We start from the raw sequence: 26,491 nt of genomic DNA on the forward strand, positions 1-26,491 counted from the left end.
GAGACCATGTTTATTAAAATATGCATGACCTTTGATCTGATGAGCCCTTCCTCCACAGTTTAGAGTGCTGTTAAATTGGCAGAAGCAGAAAGCAAATCGTCAGCCATCTATATCCATGGATTCTGAATCCATGGACTCCACAATCCGTGGCTTGAAAATGTTCCTCTCCCTGCAAAACCTTGATTTTGCCATTTTATATAAGGGATACTACTTTAATATGCCATTGTATAGAATGGGACTGGAATGGCCATGGGTTTGGGTATTCATTCGCTGAGGGTCTTAGATCCAAATCCCAGCAGATAGTAAGGGCTCCCTGAAATGTAATGTCTTAGGTTATGAACAACATGTGCCGATGGTTTCCCAGAGGGACCAGGTGGGCGCTGCTGGTTTTTGATATATTTGTTCTGTGATATTACTTTCTCTGTGTGCACTTTACTCTGAAATGGCTTGGGAATGCCAATTGGCCACTGAGATATATGCTATATGGTTCAGAAATAAATAAAGCTGACAGTTAGAGTTACAGTCTGTAAGATGTATATTTAAGAAGATAGGAATCTACTTGATGCTGCATCTCACTCTTGATCCATCTAACCCAGTACTGTCAACTCTAACTGGAGCTGCATCTACACTGTAGAATTAATGCAGTTTGACGCTACCTTAACTGACATGGCTCAATGCTGTGGGATCCTGGGAGCTGCAGTTTGGTGAGGTGCCAGCACTTTTGGGCAGAGAAAGCTCAAGACCTTGTGAAACTACAACTCATAGCACTGAACCAGAACAGCTACGGTAAATTGTTGTCAAACAGCCTTCATTCTGCAGTGTAGATGTACCCTGGAATTTCAGTTAGGATTTCCATGTAAGAAGCAATCATGCATGACCTTACTTATGGGTCATTTTAGGTGAGTTAAACAGAACACACACCCCTCCACCCAGGGCAGGGTTTTAGGATCTCAATAACTCAGAAATGACCTGAGTGTGATCATATCCTTCTTCTGGAATTCCGATATTGCAAGAAGGGGAAAGTCTCGGAAGAACACCAAAACTGTGGAATTGTGCAACTTGTAGCAAAATACGGTGTAAGGAATTGTGGGAGTTGAAGCATTGAGCAGAGTTTCTCAAAATATGACCCTTCAGATGTTTTGGACTTCAGCTCCCACAATTTCTAACAGCTAGTAAGCTGACTGGGACTTCTGGAAGTTGAAATCCAAAACATCTAGAGGAGCACAGCTTGAGAAACTATGGTGTTAAGGATGTCACACTGAGGAGTGAGCAGCTTGTTTTTCTGCTTCTTGAGGGACTAGGACATGGAGCAATGGATGCAAATTGCAGGATGAGAAATTCCAGCTAAACATCTGGAATAACGTTTTGGTGGTAAGAACTGTTCAGCCATTGTGTGTGTGATGAAGTCTTCTGCTCGGGAGGCATTCAAGCAGAGTCCCAATGACCATCTGTCAGGAGTGCTTTGATGGTGTCCACCTGTCTGGTGGAAGAGGGCTTGACTGCATGGCCCTTGGGGTCTCTTCCAACGACAATATCCTCTGTGCAGATATGAGCCAGCATGCCAACGCCTTAAATCAAGAAATAGCTTTCTAAGATCTACAGAGATACTTGCAGGAGCACCTCATCAAGCAAGAGTCCAAAAGTGGCAGGCAAAAACCTGGAACCTCAATAAGTGGCTGCTAACAAATGAGAGACTCCCTCTGGGCACACAGAAGACTAGGCAACTTGGAAAGTACTGAACAGACTATGCTCTGGCACCACGAGATGCAGAGCCAACCTTAAAAAATGGGGCCACAAAGTGGAATCCATGACATGCAAGTGTGGAGAAGAGCAAATCGCAGACCACCTATTACAATGCAGCCTGAGCCCTGCCACGTGCACAATGGAGGACCTTCTTATAGCAACACCAGAGTGGCCAGCTATTGGTCAGAGGACATTTAGTATCATGCCATGTTTTTAAACTTTGTGTTTTCTCAAATACATTGGTTTGCTCCTGATACGATAAATAAAAATAAAGAATATGATGGGTGAGATGGACTCTTAAGAATGCTCTGAACCTACATTAGGTTCACCTTAAGTCAGAAATGACTAGAAGGCACACAACAACTATGCATTCGTTTGCATTTGGTGGCCACACTCACACCATCCATGGTCTCACAGTCTAGCGGAGATTGTCCGATCTGAACAAGGCAGCCCATCTCTGCCTTGTTTGAAATTTGTGCAAATGTTGCCTACTGCATGGTAAGCAGCATTTGCATGGCAATCCTCTCCACATCTGAGAATAAGCAGAAGATGGAAAAGACGCTGGTGGACGTTGGCCCTTTGCCCAGGAAACCCGACAGGTAAAGGGCAAAGTTGGGGCGACTCTGCCACCTGCGCTTATTGGAGGCTAAGTGGAGAGCACAGTTCAAATTAGTCTCGGATTAACCTAAGCAGGCAAGACAACACTCCTGCGAGTGGGGTGAGGGCAAGATCTTAAGCCAGTGTTGTTGATAAAGTGATTAAAGCCATTTTCTAACCTGCTAAAATCAGGATTGATGTCTGAAGAGAAGGAAAAGGAGGATTACATTTTTCTGCTTCTTTAAGCAACGATGGGCAAAGATTGACCGTAGGATCCCCAATTTCTATCCATTTTTTCTGGGGTTGGGGTGCGAAAAATGAGTTGGCTCTTCAATAAGCCCCTAGGAGCAGTGATTTCCCTTTAAAATATTACATATTTTTAAAATGGTGTACGTATGTATTTTCAAGTCGTGTAGCAACTTATGACAACACTTTTAATTTGAAAGGTTTTTTAAGGCAAGGGATACTTGGAGGTTTTTGAACCAGTTCCTTCTTCTGAAATAGAGCTTACACTACCAAGGATTTATAGAATTATATAATCCTAGAGTTGGAAGAGACTTCATGGGCCATCCAGTCTAACCCCTTTCTGCTAAGAAGCAAGGAAATCACATTCAAAGCATCTCCAACAGATGGCCATCTTTTCAAAGCCTTCAAAGAAGGAACCTCCACCACACTACAGGGCAGAGAGAGAGAATTACCTGTCCGAACGCATCTCACCCTATGAAACATCGCAGAGATTAAGATCCTCTGGGGAGGCCCTGCTTTCGGTCCCACCATTGTCACAGGCACGATTGGTGGGGACGAGAGACAGGGCCTTCTCAGTGATTGCTCCCCGGCTATGGAACTCCCTTCCTGGTGAGATCAGGTCAGCCCCCTCCCTCCTGTCCTTTAGAAGGATAGTAAAAACTTGGCTGTGGGACCAAACTTTTGGGACAGGGCAATAAAGTGGCAATAGGAAAGATGACCAGGCCAATTAGGTTTGACGTGGATGACTAGGACGGCTTTAAATGGTGTATTTTACTATTTTGATAAATGTTTTTTAATGTTTATGTATTGCATGTGAATTTGTGTCCCGCCACTGAATGTTTGCCATGTATATGCTGTGGTCCGGTCTGAGTCCCCTTCGAGGTGAGAAGGGCGGAATATAAATGTTTTAAATAAATAAATAAGTTCCACTGCTGAACAGCTCTCACAGTTGGAAAGTTTGTCCTCATATTCAGGTGGAATCTCCTTTCCTGTAGTTTGAAGCCATTGTTCCGCGTCCTAGTCTCCAGGCCAGCAGAAAAACAAACCTGCTCCCTCCTCCCTATGACTTCTCCTCACCTCTTGATCCATGGCCCTCATCATGTCTCCTCTCAGCCTTCTTTTCTACAAGCTAAACATGCCCAGCTCTTTAAACTGCTCCTCATAGGGCTTGCTCTCCAGACCCTCCTCTGAACACATTCCAGCTTAGAGTCAACATCTCCCTTCAATTGCAGTGCCCAGAACTGGACACAGTGTGATTCCAGGTGTTGCCTGACCAAGGCAGAATAGAGGGGGAGCATGACTTCCCTGGATCTGGACACTAGACTCCTATTTATGCAGTCCAAAGTCCCATTGGCTTTTTTTGCCACTGCATTACATTGTTGGCTCATGTTCCCCTTCCTCCCCACAAGATCTTTTTCACACGTACTGCTGTCGAGCCAGGCATCGTCCCCCATTCTGTATCTTTGCATTTCATTTTTTCTGCCTAAGTCTCCCATCCAAGATCTCACCAGGGCCGACCTTGCTTGGATCGGATAGGGTCTGGTGCCTGAGCCCCCTTTTATTTCTAGCACACTCTGCATCTGGAGGTCACAGGGCAGGGTATAAGTGAAAGCGATTTCAGCTCATCAAAATAACTTAAAACAACGAAAAAATGTATTTTAACCACCTAAAACCACAGGGAAGGTTAAAATGAGAGATTCAAAAGGTTAAAGCAGTTAGAGAGGAGTTTAAAAAGTTTTAAATAGGTTACATGCCTGCCCTGCTGTGCTCAATATCAAAAATATCCATTTTGCCAAAACAAGACAAGGGCTTCCAGCTATTCCCAGTTCTGTTCTTGATTGGGTTTTCTTTTTTTTGGTGTAGCGCTTAAACTCTGATCTCAGAGCAAAAGATATAGTACCAGACACCTCAAAGTTGCTCACCTCTGCTACAGCAAATAAAGACACACCAATTAGTTACCAAGGGTGCATCCACACTGTAGAATTAATGCAGTTTGATATCACTTTAGCTGCCACGGCTCAATGCTATGGAATCCTGAGAATTGTAGCTTTACAAGGTCTTTAGCCTTCTCTTCCAAAGACTGCAATAGTGCCTTGCCAAACTACAGCTCCAGGAATTCGCAGTGCTGAGCTATAATGGTTAAAAAGTGGTGTCAACGATGCAGCCAAAGCCTCTGACAAAGAAGAACCTTTTTACAGTCTTTAATACCAATCCATTCCTCTTTTCCTATTTGTCTCTTGTCTAACTGGAAAGTCTTTAAGCAACACCAGCATTGTGAGGATGAGAGAGGGTGGTTGGAGAGACATAGTGCCAGACTGAAGTGGTGTGCTTGCAGTACACAATGCAATAAAGTTGAGCTGGTAAAGAATTGGATTCTGCAACAGGAAAGCTAGAGAGTAGCTGCCTCTATTATTTATTCATTTATTTTTATTATTATCATCATCATCACCACCACCATCATCATTTATACCCCGCTTTATCTCCCCAAAGAGCCCCCGGTCGTGCAGTGGGTTAAAGCCCTGTGCTGGCAGGACTGAAGACCGACAGGTCGTAGGTTCGAATCCGGGGAGAGGCAGATGAGCTCCCTCTATCAGCTCCAGCTCCTCATGCGGGGACATGAGAGAAGCCTCCCACAAGGATAATAAAACATCAAATCATCCGGGCGTCCCCTGGGCAACGTCCTTGCAGACGGCCAATTCACTCACAACAGGAGCAACTTGCAGTTTCTCAGGTCGCTCCTGACACAACAACAACAACCTCCCCAAAGGGGACGCAAAGTGGCATGACACAACACAATTCTACCATGTAGATGCACCCAAAGCCTCTGACAAAGAAGACCCTTTTTACAGTCTAGATATCCATCTACACCAGCATTTCTGAACCTGGGGGTCGGGAACCCGGAGGGGGTCACAAGGAGTGTGTCAGAGGGGTCGCCAAAGATTATCAGAAAACACAGTAATTTCTGTTGGTCATGGGGGTTCTGTGTGGGCAATTTGGCGCAATTCTATCGTTGGTGGGGTTCAGAATGCTCTTTGATTGTAAATGAATTAGAAATCCCAGCAACTCCAACACCCAAATGTCAAGGTCTGTATTGCCCAAACTCCACCAGTGTTCACATTTGGGCATATTGAGTATTCTTGCCAAGTTTGCTCCAAATCCGTCACGGTTTGAGTCTACAGTGTCTGAATGTAGGTGAACTACAACTCCAAAACTCAAGGCCGATGCCTAGAAAACCTTTCTATTATTTTCTGTTGGTCATGGGAGTTGTGTGTGCCAAGTTTGGTTCTATTCCACCATTGGTGGAGTTCAGAATTCTCTTTGATTGTAGGTGAACTATAAATCCCAGCAACTACAACTCCCAAATGACAAAATCAATCCCCCCCCCCCCAACTCCACCAATATTCAAATTTGGGCATATCTGGTATTTGTGCCAAATTTGGTCCAGTGAATTAAAAGGCACCCTACTTATCAGATATTTACATTACGATTCATAAGAGTAGTAAAATTACAGTATTGAAGTAGCAACAAAAATAATTTTATGGTTGGGGGTCACCACAACACGAGGAACTGTATTAAGAGGTCGCGGCATTAGGAAGGTTGAGAAACACTGGTGTAGATGCACCCAAAGCCTCTGACAAAGAAGACTCTTGGCATCTAAACTGTAGAATAAATGCAGTTTAATGTGATTTTAAATGGTGTGGATGAATGCTGTGGAATCATGGGTGTTTTAATTTTGTGAGGTCTTTAGCCTTCTCTGCCAAAGAGTGCTGGTCGTTACCAAACTATAACTGCCATGTATTGTTGAAGTGGAGACTCCACCTCAGACATCAGAAGAGCTGCAAGACAACCGAGAACAAGCCACGAGAATAAAGACGAAGATCCACCTAAAGGAAAAGTGTTCTTGCCAGACATCAAGGGAACCACTGACCGCAGAGGGAAGCTGATGAGGAAACACAACATACAAACAATCTACAGACCCACCAAGAAACTCCAACAAATGCTACGTTCAGCAAAGAACAAGAGGGATCCTCTCACTTCTGCAGGAGTCTACCGTATACCATGCAGCTGTGGACAAGTCTACAGAGGGACCACCAAACGCAGCATTGCCCAAACACGAATCAAGGAACATGAAAGGCACTGCAGACTACTTCAACCAGAGAAGTCAGCCATAGCAGAGCACCTGATGAACCATTCTGGACACAGCATTTTATTTGAGAACACAGAAATGCTGGACCACTCCCACAACCATCATGTCAGACTACACAGAGAAGCCATTGAAATACACAAGCATGTGGACAATTTCAACAGAAAGGAGGAAAACATGAAAATGAACAAAATCTGGCTACCAGTATTAAAAAAACTCTAAAATTAGAACAGCACAACAACAGAGAGGAAACAAACAAGGACATCTAATCACCTCTCAACAAAGGATTGCCCCAGGCACTGCCAGGCCATCAAATACTAATCAAGGTGATCAGTTGAAACATTCACACCTAGCTCGAACAGACAAGAGTCCTTTGTCCCACCCTGGTCATTCCACAGATATATAAACCCTTTTTCCTAGTTCCAACAGACCTCACTACCTCTGAGGATGCTTGCGAAACGTCAGGAGAGAATGCCTTTAGAACATGGCCATATAGCCCGAAGAAACCTACAACAACCCTATAACTCTGATGATTTCACAGTTTTGAGACGTGGCAGCTAAATTGGGGTTTAAACTGCATTCATTCTACAGTGTAAATGCACCCGAATCTCTCTCTCTGCCTGGAGGAATAATAATAAGACTACAGTCCTCCCCCTTTCCTTCTGCCCTCCACTTTACTAAGCACAATCATCTTTTCAGTGATACCTCCTTAATGCAATTCCATTAATTTCCTGCAAATAGTCAGGGGGACGGGGGGACGGGACACATTCTGCTTAGCTCATATCACTGCAGGAAAGGTGGGCCTCCTGTCTGGTTTTTCAGCAGCTTGACCTGTCCCAGCCTTCATCCGTTCAGCAGGGGCATCATAAATGCATGCTGCATACTTTTTTTCTAAAAGGAACATTAAGACCAGAAAGGGAAATCGCGCAGCTACAAGCTGAACCATTGCACAGTGGCGTAAGAGCGGAAGCAGGAAGGAAAGAGCAGGGTTGCCACGGCAAGCTGTTCCGGTATTTTGGCACAAGCTGGACTTTTCGGGAGATGCCCCGTGATGCCTCTATTCTCACTCCCTGCTTTAGTACATTTCTATTTCAGCTTTCGGCACCGAACCGTGACTTGGGGACTTTCCACGGGATCAGCAATTGGCTTTGTCCTGGACTAGACTTCAGTCTCTGCTGACATTTTAGAAAATAACTTTGAAAAGGACTTTCCAAAGAACCTTGAGGAAACAGAAAATTGAGCTGAAACCAATGAGATGAAATTCATCAGAGACGGACAAACAGATACACACACAGTGTTCCCTCAATTATCACGGGTGTTATGTTCCAGGACCACCTGTGAAAAGTGAAAATCCATGAAGTAGGGATGCAGTTTGTCATGTATCATGTTCTGCACTTGATAGCGGTTGGTGGTGGCAGGCCTGCCAGTTGGTGATGAAAGGGTTAATGTAAATAATCTATTAGTAAGAGTTCATGGGTAAAAGCAATTAAGGGTGGAGGTATGCAAGAGATAGGTTGCAACTGGATGTTTATGGATATAATGAGTTAGCCTTGGAACTGATCTTCGGGAGAAAGGTATTTGTCTTATTTTGGTGGTAGATGCTGCTGGTTTCCCCCCAGGTTTGTGGATTTTCGGTATCCTGGCCTGTCTCTTGAACCTTTGGAATCCTGGAACCTTGAATCTCTGGACTGGCTTCTGACTACGGTATAGACTCTTGATCCCTGGACTTTGCTCATTGAACTCTCGGCGTTTGACCACTGGACTGGACCTTTTGACTACTGTGTTATCTTGAACCTGCAACAGTGTTTGCTATCAGTTTTGTTTTATATTCTGTGGCTGAGTGTTATATTTATGTTTTATGTTTTGGACTATTAAAACAGCGAGAAAGTAAGTGCTGCTTTAATTAAATTGTTTAACACAAACTGGGAGTTTGTTTGGTTCATCTCTGCCTGAATAAGGCATCATGTATATCAAGTTCCTAGGGTGAGTCAGAAGCAAAAAGAGATTTACAGGCACTACACACCTTTTTTCTTTGTTCTTTTTGCTAGCTGTCAGTTTGCTTTGCTTTGCAGTTTGCTTTGCTTTGCAGTCTCTCTTGATTGGCTGCCTCTCTCCCAAGGGGGAGGCTGAAACCCCCTTCCATACCCCATCATTGCCAGGAGGTGGGATTAGAACACTGCTCTGGGCAACAGCAACCATTCATAAACTGAGAGGCAAAAACCCACGAAACGGCGGGTCTGCAAAAAGCAAACCACGAAGTAGTGAGGAAACACTGTATATATATCTATATATATAAAAAATGTAATGTTCGTTTGTGGGGTGCACATAACTCAAAAACCACTGCAGGAAATGACACCAAATTTGGCCACAAGACACCTACTAACCCAAGGAGTGACCATCATTTAAAAAATCCCCTCAAAACAGTGAAAATAACTTTAAAATCCAAAAAAAGTAGAAAATGAAACAGCACATGCGCACAAATGCATTCCATGGCCCCGTCCCCTTCTGCGCAAGGACGCAGCAAGCATGAGAAGCACCACCGACCATCCTCTCTCTTCTGGCCAGAGCAGGAGCTAGGAACGGATGACACATTGGTGGGTCCGCCACCAGGGATGGAAGGAATGATGGAGGGAAGGAGAGAAAGAGGGAAAGAGAGAAGGAAGGATGGAAGCAAAGAGGGAAGAAAGGAAGGAAGGAAGGAAGGAAGGAAGGAAGGAAGGAAAGAGGTAGAGAAGGAAGAAAGGAGAAAAAATAAAATGAGAAAGAAAAACGGAGGGGAAGGAAGGAAAGAGGTAGAGAAGGAAGGAAGGAGAGAAGGAACAACAAAAAGGGAAGGAAGGAAAGAGGTAGAGAAGGAAGGAAGGAGAGAAGGAACAACAAAAAGGGAAGGAGGGAAAGAGGGAGGGAGGGAAGGAAGTTGAGAAGGTGAGAAAGAGGGAGGGAAGGTTGGCCACAGCAATGCGTGGTGGGTATAGCTTGTGTGTGTGTCTGTGTGTATGTACACACACACACACACACACACACACACACATATGGTCCATAGAAGCTCATTCAGTGACCTTGGACAAGTAACATTCTTTCAGTGTTGATGGAAAACAATGACAAGCCTTTTCAAAAAACATTGTGTTGCCATAAGAGACTTGCCTTGAAAGCACAATACAATACTCCTGGAAGCACCTTTTCCTAATCCTTGAGATATTCCTATTTGACAAGGACAACATCTAGCTTTTAGTTTCAACTATCCAAGCTCCTGAATTTTGTACCCAAACCAAGGGAACCACCTTGGAAAGCTAAAGGACCTTATTGGATGGCAGTATTGAGAGGCATCATTAAGTAAAGAGAGGAATCAGGAGCTGATTGTCCATTTTAGGACCCGTCCAGACAGTACCTTTATCCCAGGAGCTTCTGCAGCAAACAGGACGGTGACCAGACGCCATTCCCTGTAAAAACAGAAGCAATTGCTATAATAGGCAAAAAATATGAGATTTCCAGGTGCAGGAATATTGCAGTTTTGAGTGTAATATCCACATATTCAAATGTCTGTATGTCCCTAAAATTGGAAACCACCTGATTTTTATCTTGGCTTGTTCCTGGCTGTTCTTGTTTGTTCCTGGTTGGCTGGTTTCTAAAACGAATGTGACATTTGAGTAGAAGGCAGAAACTTTGTTTGTGTGCCAGAAACTTCATGAAACATGCAAAAAAGCACATTTTCTTTGGCCAGGACAAAGTTGTGCCCCCCCCCCCATCCTCCGGTCGATGTTGTACATCTTTTCACAAGAAGACCAATCAAGAACAGCCATGTACAAACCAGTTACAGCACTCTGTTGTTTGATGCCACAAGTACACAACCAAATCAATCTGGTCAGATGGCCAGGCAGCCAGGCTCTAAAAAGTGTCAATAATGACAAAGTTCTGTTCCTGGCTTGAAAGTGAGTGTTCCTGTTTGATTGTGCAGTGCTGACTTGGGCAGAAGTGGCTCTACCCTGCAAACTTTGCTTGTGTGGCAGATATTTCATGAATCCTCTGGAGGGCACAGTTTCTCTGGCCAACAACAACAACAACAAAACATTATTTATATACCGCTCTATCTCCTAAAGGGGACTCAGAGTGGTTTCCAAGTAACATAATCAATACATACAAAGAAAACAGCATAAACATAAAATAACAAGACAAATATAAGCATTGAAAACCACAATAACACACATATTTAAAATAATTCTGCCTGTTCAAGGCAGTTTAAAAGGCCGGGCCGGACTACTGTGATTTTAGAGGGCCCAGGAAATTAGGTAGAGTCTATGGCTGTACATTTCCAGGGCCTAATAGAAGAAAGTGACCTGGGTAATTGGTAGAAAAAGATATGGTTAATTTCAACAGTATCTGGGGCAGAGGTAGAACTAGTCGTTCTCAACAGTTTGTTTAAACCACCAGGTCTTCAGGCTCTTACGAAAGGAGGGGAGGGATGGAGCCTGTCTTATTTCTCCAGGAAGGGCGTTCCAGAGGTGGGGGGCCACCACCAAGAAGGCCCTCTCTCTCGCCCCCACCAACCATGCTTGTGATGGTGGTGGGAGCGAAAGGAGGGCCTCCCCAGAAGATCTTAAAGTTCACGCTGGTTCATAGAGGGAGGTGCGATCACGAAGATAGGCAGGGCCCGAACTGTTTAAGAATGGAACGGAACAAAGAATGGAACATTTGCAGTAATTCTCTGCATCTCCGCATCCTGAGGTTTAAAGAAAACTACCAAAGTTTCCGGTGGAAGTCCTACAGTGGCCATTTTGAGAGCCTCTAAATCTTGCAACAAAACATCATGTCTGAACAAGGGAGGCAGAAATCCTGGGACCAACAGGTCTGTATGAGGACCTCTTTTGAAGTCCCAGGATTTTTTGCCCCTGTTTAAAACCCGTGATTTCATGCTATCTGGAAGCACCCCCAGTCCTTCCTTGATCATTTTCATTTGTTCTCCTTGTGACGGTGCATCAGGACCCACTTGTATGTGAATGCATAGCTAAATTGTTTGGTTACCTACAGCTGTCAGTCAATGTTATTTTGCACCGATTGAATTGCTCCCCCTGCTCAATTGTTTGACTTCCTGGGGAAGAGAGCAGTGCTTTCTTTTCATTCTACCATCAGACAACTCAGCAGATGGACGTGAGAAAGGCTTGGCTCTAAAGCCCACAGTCAAGTCATCTCTCATCACCAGTTCTTAAGTTTGTACTCTTAAGATTCATGCTTCATGTTCAGATCACCCTGGATGACATTGAGGAGTCTTAAGCTCCTTCAGACCAGTCCAAGAGGAAGACTTTGTGCCTTCAAATATAGGCTATTGGACTGGGGTTGTGAATGTTCAGGCATTCATAGCCATTGAGAAAGAGGGAACTTGGAAAGCTTCTCAGCTGGAAAACTCCTTGGACTCAAGACTTCAGAGACTGTAACATATATTTCCTTTGTTGTTGTTGTTAATTCGTTCAGTCATCTCTGACTCTTTGTGACCTCATGGACCAGCCCACGCCAGAGCTCCCTGTCGGCCGTCACCACCCCCAGCTCCTTCAAGGTCAGTCCAGTCACTTCAAGGATGCCATCCATCCATCTTGCCCTTGGTCGGCCCCTCTTCCTTTTGCCTTCCACTTTCCCCAGCATCATTGTCTTCTCTAGGCTTTGCTGTCTCCTCATGATGTGGCCAAAGGACTTCAACTTTGTCTCTAGTCTCCTTCCCTCCAGTGAGCAGTCAGGCTTTATTTCCTGGAGGATGGACTGGTTGGATCTTTTCGCAGTCCAAGGCACTCTCAGCACTTTCCTCCAACACCACAGCTCAAAAGCATCGATCTTCCTTCGCTCAGCCTTCCCTAAGGTCCAGCTCTCACATCCGTAGGTTACTACAGGGAATACCATGGCTTTGACTATGCAGATCTTTGTTGCCAGTGTGATGTCTCTACTCTTTACTATTTTATCGAGACTGGACATTGCTCTCCTCACAAGAAGTAAGCGTCTTCTGATTTCCCGGCCACAGTCTGCACCTGCAGTCATCTTTGCACCTAGAAATACAAAGTCTGTCATGGCCTCCACATTTTCTCCCTCTATTTTCCAGTTGTCAATCATTCTTGTTGCCATAATCTTGGTTTTTTTGACGTTTAGCTGCAACCCGGCTTTTGCGCTTTCTTCTTTCACCTTGATTAGAAGGCTCCTCAGCTCCTCCTCGCTTTCGGCCATCAGAGTGGTGTCATCTGCATATCTGAGGTTGTTAATGTTTCTTCCAGCAATTTTCACCCCAGCCTTGCATTTATCAAGCCCCGCACATCGCATGATGTGTTCTGCATACAAGTTAAAAAGGTTGGGTGAGAGTCTGCAGCCTTGCCGTACGCCTTTCCCAATCTTGAACCAGTCTGTTGTTCCGTGGTCAGTTCTGACTGTTGCTACTTGGTCCTTGTACAGATTCCTCAGGAGAGAGACAAGGTGGCTTGGTATGCCCATCCCACCAAGAACTAGTTCTTGGTGGGATGGGCATATTTCCTTTACCCCTGTTGAAACATCAAGTTTATGCTTAAGAAAGATAACTCATTGTGAACAATAAAGCCTGTTTCGAGTTATCCTGATCCTTGAGAGTTCCAGTTCTCTAAAGGAGGGCAAGAAGCAATCCCCTGGGGAAAAGATGCCACGTCCATGTTTCTTTCACTAAGATCTATAGCCCCCAGGCGTGACGGCACATTCCTCTCATCGGATCTTTAGTGCTTCCCTGTAGGTGCTTGTTATCTTCCTCATCACACATAAGTCTCCATCCCCAGCTTTTTTTCTTCATACAAATTGGCTAGAATCCCTTTCCATGGGATGCAATAATTCTGCATCTAAACCCATTGGACCCTTGAGACAGGGATGCTGTTTGAACCACTTCTTTCCATAGGAAAGAGTAATCATCATGCATTTCTATAAACAGGGATGACAGATCTCTGCTAAGGACAATATTATAATTGGAACAAACCAGCAAAGGGAAATGACCTGTTATCTATTCTGCAATGCCTCTATTACGCTATTTCTGCCATTAATAATTTTTTAAAACAAGAAATTCGCGAAGGGAAGGCGTTATTATGTACTTCTGTAAAGAGGGATGACAGCTCTCTGCTAAGGACCACCCATCGGAATGTGCCTTTTCACCACGACAAGCTCCAAAACAAAATGGAGACTGTCACGGACCTCATTACATGTTGTTTTGAGCCAAAATAATGGGTCCTTAGCACTATTCTAGCTAAATTCACAATTTCTCCTCATGATTACAGATCTGCCCAATTTCACGATGTGCTCTGTAGTTCTGTGACCGGGGGGGGGGGGGGGGTCAGGATTGATGACCGGAAGTTGTCTGGTGTCTGATGATAGTCATGACTCCCAGTAAATGTATGGTGACTGGTCATAAAATGAGGAGGAGGGGTCTAAACAGTCTGGTCTAAACAGATGCATCACCCCACTGTTGTCATTTTGCTAAGCTACTATCCTCCTTAGATCACTGCTTTTGCCTTCTTGAAATACTTTTGGTGTGAGATCATACTTCTCATCAATGACAATCCATTTCCCACATCTCTAAAAGTTACACCTCTGAATAGGGAGGTCTTAATAATTATACGGTTTCGACCCAGCTTATTTGTCCGAATCTATCTCCCTCTATGCTCCACCTCGTAGTCTAAGATCATCCGGGGAGGCCCTGTTATATTTGTTTGTATGTTGTGGCATCAAATTGCTGCCTGTGTAAGCTGCTCTAAGTCCCCCCTCAGGGGTTGAGAAGGGTGGGGTTGAAATGTTGGAGATATATATATATATATATATATATATATATCTTGTGTCAAAAGTATGCTGGTACGGCTGTACCAGTAGCTCCAACTTTATTTGCTTTGCATTAAATGTTTGTTTGCAGTCCTAGGTTTCAGGGACTCTGCAGATGGGTGGCTTCCTTTGGTTGCAGTAGTAGGGCCAGTCACCTGTCCATCATTGTTAAGTTTTGGTCCCGCCCCTTGCTCAGGGCAATTGGGAAGGGAAGGGAGCCATTTTTAGTTAGTCTCAGCAAGGAAAGCTAATGTACAGGACGTGTGCAAGCTTCCTCTGTACAAAAGCTTCAACCCTTAAGACTTTTGGGGGGAAAACAGTCTTAAGAGTCTCCAAGATTTCCAGGAAAACAGCCCTAAAGACCAAAGATCTCCAGCTGGAGAATATCTAAGTCTTTACTGGTAGGTCCACTCGGTGCTTTGAGACGCAGTTTGACCTGGTAGCGGAGCCCACATCAGTAAGGGTTAGATTACAGTCAGCCTGGGAGAAGTTAAAAAGGAGATTTTCCTTTAAAGTAAAGAAGAAGTTATTGAAGACAGTTGCCTGTCCTTCATGGGCAAGTTTAGGAAGCCACCAGTTGCATAAAGCTTGGAAGCATTTGTTTAGCTTTATTGAAGACAAGAGAAGTTTCTGTTTGATTGTTCATTAATAAAAGACTTTGTTATACTTCACAAGCCATCTAAAGATCATTTGTGGTGGAAAACCTCTGAGAATTTCTCTTTGGGGCCCCTGGCTTCCTGCTGGGCAAAGGTTGCACGTCCTGTTCTAAAGGAAATTATTTACAGGCCCAGTGCTCAACAGAACAAAAAGCATTGCATAAAATAGTTTATCCAAAACTGATAAAATAAAGGGATCACAAGCTGCTAGATAGTTTTTGACCAAAAACGGACAACAGCGACTGCGTTGTCTGTAGCTTTAAATAATTCTTCCTCTGTGCACGTGGCAGGGCATTGTGGGCAAGCATAAAGATGTGGAGTTGTTCGTTCTGCTCTACAGTCACACAAGGTAGAGGATTCTTCTAGGTATTGCCATTTTGCCAGGTTGTCTTTTGATCTGCCAACACTGCTTCTGAGTCTGTTCAGGGACTTCCAAGTTGCCCATTCTTGGTTTGAATCTGGAGGCAGACCCTCATGGGAGAAAGGTCGGGGGGTTCCAGTTAGAATTGCCTGATTTTGCTACCCATCGAGATATTCTTGCTGTTGCTGGAAGAACATTCAGAGGAGTGGAGGTTCTCATGAAGCTTTCCCTTGATTTAGGTCTACTGGGAGGAGGCTGATAGCCATACAGTGCGTGGCTTTCACAGTGTTCAACCTTATTTTTCTCTTAGAATCATAGAATCAAAGTGTTGGAAAAGATCTCATGGGCCATCCAGTCCAACCCCCTGCCAAGAAGCAGGAATATTGCATTCAAATCATCCCTGACAGATGACCATCCAGCCTCTGTTTAAAAGCTTCCAAAGAAGGAGCCTCCACCACACTCCGGGGCAGAGAGTTCCACTGCTGATCAGCTCTCACAGTCAGGAAATTCTTCCTCATGCTCAGATGGAATCTCCTTTCTTGTAGTTTGAAGCCATTGTTTCGCATCATAGTCTCCAGGGAAGCAGAATGCCCCCCCCCCCCCGGTCGCACATGGGAGGGGGGGGGAATACCAGCTAGCTTGTAGAGTCTATCAACAGATGTACATTTAAGACATCCTGTGATTATTCTATATGTCTTATTTAGTTCTATATGTCTTATTTAGTGGACAGACTTGTGCCACATGGGGCAGGCATACTCAGTGGTTGAGTAAGACACGGAACAATGGCTTCAAACTACAAGAAAGGAGATTCCATCTGAACATGAGGAGGAACTTCCTGACTGTGAGAGCTGTTCAGCAGTGGAACTCTCTGCCCAAGAGTGTGGTGGAGGCTCCTTCTATGGAAGCTTTTAAATAGAGGCTGGATGGCCATCTGTCGGGGGAGCTTTGAATGCAATTTTCCTGCTTCTTGGCAGAATGGGGTTGGACTGGATGACCCATGAGGTCTCTTCCAACTCTAGGATTCTATGATTCTATAAGGCCAGGACCGACGTTCTTATTAATTTTAGGTCTGCACCCCATGTGCTACCAGTAAGTTTCTGTAGGATGTTATTGCATGCAGCTACTTTGTGCTTGGTGTTTGCACAGTGTTTCCTAAATGTTAGCATTCGGTCTAAGGTGACGCCGAGATATTTAGGGTGGGAACAGTGTTCAAGCTCCTGGCCTTCCCAGGTAACCTTCAGTTATGTGGGAAAAAGCATTGCTTTACAACATAATATTAATAATCGTAACTTTATTTATACCCATGCCATCTCCTCTTGGAGCGGCTTACAACACTGTAATTAACACAAGAATAAAAATAAAACGATGATAATAAACAATAAACCAATAACCAATTTAAACAAAATCAACACAACTCAACAATCCATAAAAGTGAAAGTAAACAAAACATCTTAAATTAAAAAATAGACATCGTCCTTTAAAACCAGAATTAGATGGTATAAAATAATTAAAACATCTCCACCACTGCTCAGGTTGGTGGTGCAGTTTAGAAAGTGTAGTCCAATTAGGTTCTCCAGCCGTTGGCATTGTTATGTTTAACCGTTCTGCATTTCCCGGCAGTGTACACATGCATGTAAAATTCATGGAAGCATCATGCACAGAACTGGAGATCATGCTGTCTGCAAGATACTGGCAGTTGCATCCCTTTGAATAAACTTTTCTATGGACTATTTTTGTTGCTAGCAGACGTCATACCCACAAAGTCTTATTGTGAACTTTCTGTAACCCGGTAATGGAGTGATTTTAATGACCTTGAATATTTTTAATGAGCAAAACAATGGTCCTCCTAATGCTTAAATTAGGAGGGAAAGACAGGCTGCTGGAAAATGAATGAACAGCAGTTATGTGGATGGAGGACATGGGTTTTCAGGCTCTTAACGTTTCTGATTGGAAGAATCTGGTTGTCCCAGTTTTCATATACCAAATACTGGATGGAGACAGAACAGGGTGTGTACATTAACAGCTGTTCTGGCCCATTTAGGTCAGAGCTACAAAAAAAGAGTCCTAACAAGCAATCACATTGAACTCCTTGCCATGAAATGCTGAGCCTGCTGACACTTGCAGATCTGGACACTCTGGTTAAAGGAACACGTTGCATCTAATTGTCTTCAAAGAAGGAGCCAAGATCAGGTGCATCTACACTAGAATGAATGCAGTTTGACATCGCTTTAACTGCCATGGCTCAATGCTAGGGAGTCCTAAGATTTGTAATTTTACAAGGCAATTAACCTTCTCTGATAAAGTCTACTGGAGCCTCACCAAGGTACAATTCACAGGATTCAACCTATATTAGGGATATTTCGCATCCATAGATTCAATATCCTATGGCTTGAAAATAGTTCTAAAAATTCCTCAAAAAATCAAATTTTGATTTAGCCAGGTTATATAAGGGATGTTATTTTACTAGAGACCATGTTATATAATGGGGCTTGAATATGCACAGTTTTTGTTGTCACTGGGAGACCTGGAATAAACCTCACTGGATAGGTGTGGGCACATTGTACACATTGCTTCCATTGAGATGCTTTAGGTGAGTTCCCTTCCGATGTAGAATACAGCTTGCTTTACTAATGCCATGGAATCTTTTTTGAAAAAGCAGTTTGCACCAAATGTAGCAATGCCCAAACACAAATCAAGGAACGTGAAAGGCACTGCAGACTCCTTCAACCAGAGAAGTCAGCCATAGCAGAGCACCTGATGAACCAACCTGGACACAGCATATTGTTTGAGAACACAGAGATGCTGGAACACTCTCACAACCACCATGTAAGACTACACAGAGAAGCCACTGAAATCCACAAGAAGCATGTGGACAATTTCAACAGAAAGGAAGAAACCATGAAAATGAACAAAATCTGGCTACCAGTATTTTAAAAACTCTAAAATCATGTCAGTAGTTAAAGAAGAACACTCAGAAAATTGGGAAATTCCAGACATGAAACAATCAGGGCCAGCTAACATCTCCCAACAAAGGATTCCCCCAGGCAGGAAGCAGCCAGGCTTTGAAGCTGCAAGGCCATGAAATGGTAATAAAGGTGGCCATTTGCAACATTGCCTCCAACAGACAAGAGATCTTTCTCCCACCCTGGACATTATTCCACAGATATATCAACCTTGCTTGCCTCATGTCCAACAAACCTCATGACCTCTGAGGATGTGGGCAAAACGTCAGGAGAGAATGCTTCTGGAACATGGCCACATAGCCTGGAAAACTCAGCAACCCAGCAATTCTGGCCATGAAAGCTTTCAACAACACATAGTTTGAACTCATTTAACTCAGGACAGGAGAGAGGAGTCTGAGTCTGAGTCATGCCCTTTCCAGTAGACTAATGGAAAGGCAAAAGCAAACTGTTGCAGCCTCTCCTATTTGGCATAGTATTCTCTCTAACTTGCGTATTCTTATTCATTTATTACCATCTGTTGCTTTAACACACATGCCACAGTTTTCACCTAATGGAAGATAGGACATGTTATTTGGTGGGATCCATGTGAGTCGAAGGCTGGAGTCCAAGGCTGGAGTCAAAACAATAACAACCTTAGATATGCAGATGATACCACTTTGATGGCCGAAAGCAAGGAGGAGTTGAGAAGCCTTCTAACCAAGGTGAAAAAAGAAAATGCAAAAGCTAGGTTGCAGTGAAACATCAAGACAACCAAGATGATGGCAACCAGACTGAAAGATAGATGCTGTCATGTTGGAGGAAAAGTTTTGAAAGTGCCTTGGACTGCGAGAATATCTAACCAGTCCATACTCCAGGAAATAAAGCCCGGCTTCCCACTGGAGGTAAGGGTATTAGAGGCAAAGATGAAGTATTTTGGCCACATAATGGGAAAACAGGATAGGTCAGGAAAATGGAAGGAAAAAGGAAGAGGGGCCAACCAAAGTCAAGATGGATGGACTGGGTTAACCTTGAAGGAATTGGGGATGGCAACAGGGAGCTCTGGTGTGGGCTGGTCCAGGAGGTCACAAAGAATCGAAAGCGACTTAACGAATAAACAACAACATGCGAGTTTGTCTTTGAAGCATGTAGAAACGGAGGCCACCCTCCATGTGATGAGAGCCTCAGTTTTCATGGCAAAAAGTATTCTGATAAGCTTTACCACCACCTTATTCCAAGGCTGGAAGAAAGACCCAAATAGTCCAATCCCTGAGCCACCAAACCATGGCAAGGACTCTTCAAAGTGGGTTAGCCATTGGTTTGACGTACCCAAGGTCACCCAGTGATTTCCATGAACAAATGGAGAATCGAAGTACGGTTTCCCACAGTCCTTGTTTAACACACAAACCACTGAGGATGCTTGCCATAGATGCAGGCGAAACATCAGGAGAAATGCCTCTAGAACATGGCCATATAGCCCGAAAAAACCCACAAGAACTGAGACACAAATCACTGTTTTGCATTAGCCACCCTATTTATATCCCATTTTCTGCCTTATAATGAAACTCAAGGAGGCCTACAAAATGAAAACAAATGCAGGTTGAGTCTCCCTTACCTAGAAATCTGAAATACTCCAAAACTCAAAACCTTTGACTGCAATACACCAAATGGTCCCATGAAAATCTATAAATCTGGCCCCCAAACCTGCCCTTCACTTATCCATAAGATCAACTTAGTCACGAACATTTATGTCACCTGGGTATCCTGCATCTTTGTGACATAGCACCTTGTCCAATAAAGTTATGTTTAAAATACGCTATTTAGTTGTAAAAATACAATTAAACAACCCAGATAATTAAACCCCATTAAAACAGATCCATTAAAAGATTAGGGATGAAGGTCAGTCAATGCTTTGAAATCTCTGGAGTTTATCACATGAGGAAGGCAAATGGCAATTACAGCCAGACAGTTACATCTTTGCCTTGGACTTATCACAACGAGGCAGTTTCTTTCCCATTTCCATCCCAGTGGGAAACACCCTGGAAAGCATTGCTTTTGCAAACACAAACAATCTATTATTGATCTCCTTTTGGAAAAGAAATGCTTTCCAATGGTCTCCTGCCATTGTTGCTATTATTCTAATACTGTAATAACAAAAATATTATCAAACCACTGCTAAACAACTGGAAACTATGATGCTGGCTGGTCACTCTCCTCTTGAGATGGAGAGCAGGAAGAAATATTATTTATTGGTTTGCAAAATCTTATGAGTCACCCTGCAGCTTTCAGCACTCAGGGCAATGTACATTAAAAAGCAAAGAAAATCCAATTTGCACCAAAATAGCAACAGCATAATAAAACAATCGCTCAATTAAACAAAAAGCCACAGTGGCTAAAACAGAACATTAGGAGGAGGTCTGAAAATCCGAAAAGATGAAAACCTCAGCAGAGGGGCTGAGATAGGAAGGATTAAAAGGCCTCCGAGGATTGGAAGGTCATTGCTTGGTGTTGAAAAGATAACAAGGTGGAATAAAATGGATCGTGGTCCAGCGTTGGGGACTGCTGTACAGCACAAACCCTGTGTCTGTCTATTCAAAAGTAAGTCTAATAGAGTAAGACTCCAAGTAAGAGGTGCATCTATGCTGTAGAATGAATGCAGTTTGACACCACGCTAACTTCCATGGCTCAATGTTATGGAATAGTTGCATCCTCAGTCTCAATTTCATTGAACCATAGGATCTTAGAGTTGCAATAAACCACAAGGACCATCTATCGCAAAAACATGGAGCTTCAGCAGTTCTGAAAGATGTCCATCCAACCTCTAAAGAAGGAGAGTTCACCACCCTCCAAGGCAGTCCATTCCACTAACAGTAAAGTTCTGATTATCCCCTGGTTGGTGTCCTAGTCTCTGGGGCAACAGAAAGCAAGATGGCTTCGTCTTCTACATGACATCCATTCAGATTTGTCAAGATGGCTATCATGTAGAGTAGTGCGCGGAATTCATTCCTACCTTTTCTACAGTTCCTTTCACGTCTTCTGTGCTGGTATGGCTGTACCAGGAGCTCCAACTTTATTTTCTTTCTTTTATCTGTTTGCAGTCATAGGGCAGGCCTCCTGTCCATCATAATTAAGCTTTGGTTCCACCCCTTGTTCTGGGCTCTAGGAGGGAAAGGAGCCATTTTTGGGCAGTCTCACACAAGGTAGCTAAGCTATAGCACATAGACCAGCTCGTCCCATAGAAAAGCTTCCTTTCTCAATAACCATCCAGGGAAAAAGGAGCTTCCAGGAAAAAAGGAACATCCGGGGAAACAGAAACAGAAATTCCAGGGAAAAGGTCCCAAGGCTCTGGCAGAGAGTTCACAGCCTCTCAGCCTCACAGCAATCAGAGGGAAAACAACCCTGAGGTTTTCAAAGAATTCTCTGAGGGATGACAGCATTACAGATCCATGGAACTCCATCTGAAATGTTTACAAGCCTCGACTGGTAGGTCTACCCGATACCCAGACACATTTGGAATCGGTAGTAGGACACACATCGATGAGGCATAGATAGTAAACAGCCTGGGAGAGGTTAAATAGGGCTTTTTCCTACAGAGAAAGTACAGTTAATTAAAGTCAGGTACCAGTCCATTGAGTGGTACCACTAGACTAAGAAAGCCTTGAAGTGCTGTTTGAACCATTGAAGATTTGTTGTTTGTTCCATAATAAAGACTTTGTTGTATCATTAAAGACTCTAAAGACCATTACTTCAGAAAAATCCCTGAGAACCTCTCTTTGAGGCGCCCTGGCTTCCCGTTAGGCTTAAAGTATACCTCCTATAGAAAAGACAGCTGTTACAGGCCCAGAGCGCAACAGAACATCTTCCGTTACTTTGGGAGCATGAAACCGGAACCCCCTCCCCACAAGAAAATCTGCTCTACATTAAAGCCTGCTTTTGTCTTCAGCCTAAATTGCTTTGGAAAGAGTGTGTGTGTGTAGTGGGGTGTGCAGGCAGGTCTGGAGTGCACCTGTAGCGGAACGCCTCTTACTCTAGAGTAGAAACAACAGGTGCCAGGTATGAAGAACGGCAGTGCACACTGGGAAGGGGAGTCAGTGGATGGAAAGCACCCCCCCCCCCTTCCATAATGCTCCAATTTTTGGGGCTCCAAACTGAAAACAACCCTCCTGATTTTGGGAGTCTCCCAAAAAATGGATTGGGGCCCCAATGAAAGCCGGGACACGAAATGGGGCAAAGTTTACCCCGAAAGCACAACCCTACTAACATGTATGATTGTAAAAGCTGGACAGCAAAAAAGGAGAGGATAGGACAGGATGAAAACCAATGTGGCTTTCATGTTTTCTCCCTGCTCTGAATTATATGCAATTTTGGGATGCATTTTATTTGTACTATACTGTATACCTTATTTTCATAGTTATAGTAGCAGTTGTAGTTGTTCTTCTCCTTCTTCTCTTCCTTCCTTCTTTCTTCCGTTCTTCCTTCTCTTCCTCCTCCTTCTCCTTTTCTTCTTCTTTGCCTTCAAGTCATTTCTGACCTATGCTGATCCTAAGATGAGCCTATCACAGGATTTTCATGACAAAATTAGTTCTGAAGAGGTTTGCCATGGCCTTCCTCTGAGGCTGAGAGCATGTGACGTTCCCAAGGTCACTCAGTGGGTTTCATGGATGAGTGGGGATTCGAGTTCTACTAGTTTTTGGAGTTGTATCCAATGCTTAAATGATTAGACCATTCCTATTCAGCCACATGGAGCCCCTGGTGGCGCAGTGGGTTAAAGCCCTGAGCTGCTGAGCTCGTTGATCGAAAGGTCGCAGGTTCGATTCCGGGGAGCGGCGTGAGCTTCCGCTGTCAGCCCTAGCTTCTGCCAACCTAGCAGTTCGAAAACATGCAAATGTGAGTAGATCAATAGGTACCGCTCCGGCGGGAAGGTAACAGCGCTCCATGCAGTCATGCTGGCCACATGACCTTGGAGGTGTCTACGGACAACGCTGGCTCTTTGGCTTAGAAATGGAGATGAGCACCACACCCCAGAGTCAGACATGACTGGACTTAATGTCAGGGGACTACCTTTACCTTTTTATTCAGCCACAAAAGCGCATCTCTGTGTATTTCTACTATGTGCATTTTAACCATGTGCCTTTCAAAACATGTACATGGTTTCTCAAAAATTCCTTCATAAAAGTTTGGGAGTGATGTTCAGGTGTTCATTTTCTTGCACCAAGTCCAGGGAAGTGAAAAGGGGGCTCATTCCTCCAAGTCCAAAGAAATGGGATTGGCATCTGAGTCTACATAGTTCAAATGTTCTGGCCTCCAGTATGCTTTTTAATTAGATGCATCTTGCTAAATGTGAACCAGATTTCCAGCAGATACCTGCAGCTGACCTTCCTCCTTTCTCATTAGCTTTTAGACTCCGGGTCAAGGAGTCTCTCCTGTTGCAGAGAATGACGGGGATGGTTTCATTGCCTCTTGCTTTTCTACTGTTATGATTCATGAAGCTTTTAGTGCTTAACGGGGTGTTACATTTAACACTTTGACACTTATCTTAAATATTAAATATTGCAATTTGCCCCTAAAGCCAAAGATCTCTGGGTGGCCCTGTTGTAATGTGACTTCAAGTTGACTCGGTTACGATGATTTTGACTTATGGCAAATTATCCACAGGTTTTCTTGTCTAGATTGATTCAGAGGAAACTTGTTACTACCTCCTCTCGCCCCACAAGTATCATCCAGTCCAACCCCATCAGCCATGTTGTTGTTGTTGTTCATTCGTTCAGTTGTCTCCGACTCTTCGTGACCTCATGGACCAGCCAACGCCAGAGCTCCCTGTCGGCCGTCACCATCCCCAGCTCCTTCAAGGTCAGTCCAGTCACTTCAAGGATGCCATCCATCCATCTTGCCCTTGGTCGGCCCCTCTTCCTTTTACCTTCCACTTTCCCCAGCATAATTGTCTTCTCTAGGCTTTGCTGTCTCCTCATGATGTGGCCAAAGGACTTCAACTTTGTCTCTAGTCTCCTTCCCTCCAGTGAGCAGTCAGGCTTTATTTCCTGGAGGATGGACTGGTTGGATCTTCTTGCAGTCCAAGGCGCTCTCAGAACTTTCCTCCAACACCACAGTTCAAAAGCATCGATCTTCCTTTGCTCAGCCTTCCCTAAGGTCCAGCTCTCACATCCGTAGGTGACTACAGGGAATACCATGGCTTTGACTAGGCGGATCTTTGTTGCCAGTCTGATGTCTCTACTCTTTACCATTTTATCGAGACTGGACATTGCTCTCCTCCCAAGAAGGAAGCATCTTCTGATTTCCTGGTCACAGTCTGCATCTGCAATAATCTTTGCACCTAGAAATACAAAGTCTGTCACGACCTCCACATTTTCTCCCTCTATTTTCCAGTTGTCAATCATTCTTGTTGCCATAATCTTGGTTTTTTTTATGTTTAGCTGCAACCCAGGTTTTGCGCTTTCTTCTTTCACCTTGATTAGAAGGCTCCTCAGCTCCTCCTCGTTTTCGGCCATCAGAGTGGTGTCATCTGCATATCTGAGGTTGTTAATGTTTCTTCCAGCAATTTTCACCCCAGCTTTGCATTCATCCAGCCCCGCACATCACATGATGTGTTCTGCATACAAGTTTAAAAGGTTGGGTGAGAGGATGCAGCCTTGCCGGACGCCTTTCCCAATCTAGAACCAGTCTGTTGTTCCGTGGTCAGTTCTGACTGTTGCTACTTGGTCCTTGTACAGATTCCTCAGGAGAGAGGGAAGGTGGCTTGGTATGCCATGTAGGAATACACAATCAAAGGACTCTCAACAGATGGTCATCCTCAAGCCTCTGTCCCACAGCTTCCAGAGAAGGAGAAGCCACCGGATTCCCAGGCAGCATATTCCACTGTCAAACAGCTCCTTCCATTTGGAAGTTCTTCCTAATGCTTAGATCAGTGGTTCCCAACCTTTTTTTTTTTTTTTGGAGCCCCCGGTGGCGCAGTGGGTTAAAGCCTTGTGCCGGCAGGACTGAAGACCGACAGGTCATAGGTTCGAATCCGGGGAGAGGCGGATGAGCTCCCTCTATCAGCTCCAGCTCCTCATGCGGGGACATGAGAGAAGCCTCCCACAAGGATGATAAAAACATCAAATCATCCGGGCGTCCCCTGGGCAACGTCCTTGCAGACGGCCAATTCTCTCACAACAGGAGCGACTTGCAGTTTCTCAGGTCGCTCCTGACACGACAACCCCCCCCCCCAAAAAAAAACACCTTTTTTTGACCAGGGACCACTTTGAAAATTCACCAAAAATCAGTGGATAAGTCAAGCTTTCTGAAATTTGATGAATTAACAGAGGTGAAATTTTGAAAGTTTGGTTAGAGTTCTGAAATGTTCACCACCAAAACTTTAGAAACACGTTAGAAACATTTTAGAAGCAAAGCACCAGCACCCCCTAGTTTTGTAAATACTTTAGAACCATTCGGAACCACGGATCACACATGCCTACTGGATAGTCCTTGTGGTCTTTTCCAGGTGTATGATTCTATACTTTATCAGTGACTAAGTTACGTACACCTATGACATAAAAGACTATTCCTGCAATTTGAATATATTGTTCTGTGTCCTGGTCTCTATAGCATCAGAAAAGAGGCTTTCCCCCTCCTCGATGTGACACTTTCAAATGCCCAAACATGCGTCTTGTGTTCCTTCTCAGTTTTCTTTTCTCTAAGCCAAACCTACCCAGCTCCTTAAGTCATTCCTAAGATAAGGTTGCCATAAGCCAGAATCAATGAAAGGGCACACAACAACTCCAGTAACAATCCTGAGCGTGGTGTAGCAGCACAGAAGGTCAGATTACACAGCTCAAAAAACTCACAGCAACTCAGTGATTCCAGCCATGAAAGCCTTCGACAACACACTATATCACATACTTTTACTCTTAGGACGGGGTAAGAAAATGCTAAAGGATTTAAAATAGTATCTGCAAACGTGTAGGGTAAAAAAGAAACCGTAATCCACAATCTACTCTGGCTAGAC

General features: G+C 44.1%; 1 protein-coding gene across 3 annotated transcripts in view; it reads right to left on the reverse strand.

Annotated features, from left to right (window-relative positions):
• The window catches only part of LOC132773014 (tyrosine-protein phosphatase non-receptor type substrate 1-like), a 659,100-nt gene that overhangs the window by 350,120 nt on the left and 282,489 nt on the right, over positions 1-26,491 (reverse strand). For 2 of the 3 annotated variants that reach the window (XM_060771886.2, XM_060771881.2), the window contains exon 2: positions 10,119-10,170. The exons of the other annotated variant lie outside the window; for it this stretch is intronic. The gene's annotated coding sequence lies outside the window, so the exon portion shown is untranslated. The remainder of the gene's footprint in view (positions 1-10,118; positions 10,171-26,491) is intronic. 3 annotated transcript variants of the gene reach the window in all.

The sequence above is a fragment of the Anolis sagrei genome, chromosome 4, assembly GCF_037176765.1.
Source record: "Anolis sagrei isolate rAnoSag1 chromosome 4, rAnoSag1.mat, whole genome shotgun sequence".
NCBI classification, from domain to species: domain Eukaryota; kingdom Metazoa; phylum Chordata; class Lepidosauria; order Squamata; family Dactyloidae; genus Anolis; species Anolis sagrei.